The 3,897-nt window shown below is 48.8% G+C and overlaps 1 pseudogene; it reads right to left on the bottom strand.

Annotated features, from left to right (window-relative positions):
* Positions 1–1,124: 1,124 nt before the first annotated feature.
* On the bottom strand, positions 1,125–2,318 carry LOC115519915 (annotated as a pseudogene).
* Positions 2,319–3,897: the final 1,579 nt, after the last annotated feature.

Raw genomic sequence — 3,897 nt, 5'->3', positions numbered from 1 at the left:
CACTGCTCTTTCTTCTCCCTACAGATACTTATTCCCGAGGGAACTCGCAGGGCCCTGGGTTTTGGGAGATGATACCATGGACTTGGAAGAAACCTTTATTTGGTGTCTCGTTTGGAACCGGCTGCTGAGAAGACCATGCCGACTACCTGGAGAAAGAACTCCATCAGCAGATCCTCCACACCTATAGGACTTGGGGAGCCACTCTGACTGCCAGAGAGGTAAGGAATCCAGGAGGGGGGACATCCTTCAGTCACTCCTGTGCCATTTTGAACCTTTGCGGGTTCTTTGAGAGACAACGGTATTACGGGTAATTAACGTGTACCATTGGGTTGTTGGCTGTGTTTTATCCTAGTTTAAAACTCTCGTAGAATATTTTGGTCAGGGAATTGACCGACACAAACATGTCCAGCGGGCATTCACTACCTGTGTTCCGAGTGGGAATTTAAGTGAAGGAGCATCTGATACCCCCTGCTCCCCCTCACCAAATAACTGTGTCTTAAAAAAAAAAAAAGAATCCACAATTTTTTCTACCCTCTCTTTTTATTAGAGGTTTAGTTCAACTGATCAGTATTTAGTGTTTATAATATCCAACTTCTCCCTCGGGGGGTGGCGTAGGGTGGGCTGAGAGCAAAACCAAAATACCCTAAAAAGAAAGCAGGCCCGTTTCTTTGCCCTTTCTTGAAACTTGGCCTTTAAAACAGATCGCTTCTCTGCAAATACCTTTCCTATTTCACTAAAAATGTACCCCCCTCCAAAAGTCCTGGCCTTCCCAACCTCCTAAATGATGAAATAGAATGAAATAGAATATACCCCCAAGCTCCCGCCACTGTGAGTAGGATAAGGTAGGAGTAACATTTTCCACCCTGCGCCAACAAGGAGTTCATTCATCACAACGAGGCACCTTTCCTCAAGAAGAAAGCAGGAGACATGGAAGCTTTCCCCCGAGTTGGCTAGCAGGGCTTGCAAGAGGAGGGATGCATGCAGGGTTTGAGATCCTACTGTCTTTAAATATAAAGAGTCCGATCACCAAGTGTAGAGGCGGAATGCATAGGTGGAGGTGAGTGGGGAGGACGCTTGCTGTCTAGGGGGTGGGTTGCACTGGAGAAGCACCCAGTCAGGAGCTGTCATGCAGGTTTCAAGGGAATGGATGGGACCATTTGGGCAGAGGAAGGGAAGGTCCATTCTCCTCCTGAGGAACAGGACCAAGCCAGGCTTCCCCTGAGAATGGGTGGCAGAGGCGAGGCTCTGTGGGCAGCTGGGTTTGTTTTGCTGGGATACGTTCTCTGAAAGTCTTTATATTCTTCTGGAGCAGGAAAGTCTTCCACTAGATGGGAAGAATACTTTGAGTCAAAATCATCCAAGAAAGAACGACAGTGGCAATAGAATCGCTGTGGCCATTCCTCAGTGGTGGTGGTGACGGAGGAGGCGGGGCTGGCCCAGCTGGCGTCCTCGTGGGAGGTGTGGTGGGCGCTTGCCTCGGCTCAGGGGTTCTGACCCACGCATTCAGCATGGCAGTGGCGAAGGCGGAGCATCTCTGGAACCATTTAGGATCATGGGTGAGGGGGTGGGCGTGGTACTCCCTGACTGCGAGAGTCCTGGACTGGGGGAGGTAGCCGATTACTCTATAGCGAGGGAGAGGCCCTAGGTGGCCTCTGTGGTAGCTCAGGGACCGACCCCTTCCTTGGTGGGACTGGAGGGTCCACTGGGGACCCCAGGAGGCTGGCAGCGAGATGGGGGAGGAGAAGCCAGGCACTGGCCACGTGGTCCCATTCTGATATTCACAGGGGACAGAGGTGGTTTTGACAGGGTTGGAGCAGGAGGTCCCTCTCGACCAGGGTGCAGCCTGCGTCCGGGTGTGGGCGGCATGGGTTTCTCTCTGTCCCAAGACTGGGGCTTTGTTGCGGTGCATAGGCAGAGGTGGAGCAAGAGGAGCCCAAGAGCTGTGCTTCCTGCCTGTACTGCTGGTGGTATTAAACTGAGAGAGGTCTAGTAATGAGGGTCCCTGCCTCCCGGACAATTCTGGGAGGGAGGCTCGGCTTCTGTGTGTATCATCTTGAGCACATCCGTTGGCTTGTAGACACCGGTGACCTTTGGGCAGCAGCTTGTGAACCGGGGACTTTAGGGCCAGCTCACCAGCTAGGTTCTCTGAAAGGTCCTTGGCTCCCGCAGGCCGGAGGTGCGGCACTCCTCCTAGAAAGAGACCTCCCTCGGGCTTCAGGGCAACTGCTCCAGAGCCAGAACCACCACTGTTTCCTTTGGGTTTCTCAAGGTTGGGAGTGAGCACTCTGATGGTTAATGTTGGTCACCTTCTTCAGCCGTGTGTTTTATTTCAAGAAAGTTGTAGTTGAATTATGCTCACGTGGAATCTTACGGTGGTTGTTCATTTTTGTGTGTATAAAAGTAGCTTCAAAGAATAAGATACAGGTGTGGTTGAAGAGAACAGCTTCCCTTTGATGTTAAACACCTCTGTCTTTATTTATTTAAAACAAGCCAACCTTAGGGGCGCCTGGGTGGCTCAGTCAGTTAAGCGCTAGACTTCAGCTCCCGTCTTGATCTCATGGTTCATGGGTTCGAGCCCCGCATAGGGCTCCGTCCTGACCCCTCAGAGCCTGAAGCCTGCTTAGGTTTCTGTGTCTCCTTCTCTCTCTACCCCTCCCCCACTGGTGCTCTGTCTCTCTCTCTCTTTCAAAAAAATAAATGAAATGTTAAAAAAATCAAATAAAACAATCCAGCATTAGCTTGGATTAAGATTTTAGAATTAAGACACAGAGGAAAATTAGCTCCACTGTGCAACTGAGAGTTTTTTTTTCCCCCCACGCATAGATAGACAAGCTACATGTGAGGTGGACAAGTCTGCTAGGGTAGAGCTTTGAGGCCTGTCCTCATGAAAATAGGTTAAATTTATTGAGCCTACAGAATTTCATATAGAGGAATTATTTGGGGTGGGCTGAAGCAGGGTAGCTTGGAGTCAGTTTGGCATTCACTCATTTATTTGTTCAATAAACATTTGGAGAGCACCCAGTTTGTACTCGGTCCTGGGTTGGCTATGGGTTCTAATGGAGAACAAGACATAGTTCCTACTCACACGTAGCTTACAATCAACAGATCAGCGTGTGTGAATTGAGCATATCTCATGTGCAAAGCAGCGGGATGCTCTGGGTGAGGTGTGCAGATGAACAGCAACTGTCTTAGCTTCAACGAATCCACAGTTTAATGGTGAAGTTGGATCTACACATTAATTATCACTCCAAGCTGTGTGTGATTAGGGCCGTATTAAAGGACTAGAGTGCCTAAAGTTCTTCTAATCCTTTCTTTGTCGCAACTTTTTATTTCTGTAGGGCTTTCCTCTGGGACACATTGGTTTTATAAATATTAATTCCATCAGAAAAGAGCCATAGAAAGCAATGGAAAGAACACTTTGGCTTTAGCCTCTGTGTTGATTGAGGCACAGCTCCACTGTGCTCATGTAATACTTCCCGGTGAATAGGATTCCTGAAGTTTCCTTTTGTCTATGAACATACAAATGGAGCCTTTTTATTCACGGTGCTGGCTTTGCACGAGCCAACGACTGTAGACTGCTGAGACCCTCTGAATGGATGCTGGGACGACAAGCCAATGCGACAGCTCATTGAGCTTTGAGGCTCTTGCACTGCCTCCAGGACTCGTGGTCTGAAGCCATTGCTTATGAGCTAACTCTTCTTGTCCTGCCCACTACCCACAAGGCTATGACCAAGTTATCCAACAATTCTTAGAATGTCACTGGCATGACATTTCTGGAATCCACTCATTTCTCTGTTGGATGTCTGTAGTGCAGAGAAGCAGGTGAATAGCTAGTCTTGGGGCACTGTACGGAATAAAGAAAGCTCTAATGGAGCTAAAAGTTTCTAAAATCTCTAC

Source organism: Lynx canadensis, chromosome C1, assembly GCF_007474595.2.
Source record: "Lynx canadensis isolate LIC74 chromosome C1, mLynCan4.pri.v2, whole genome shotgun sequence".
Lineage (NCBI taxonomy): Eukaryota > Metazoa > Chordata > Mammalia > Carnivora > Felidae > Lynx > Lynx canadensis.
This window is presented reverse-complemented; position numbering and strand designations above follow the sequence as displayed.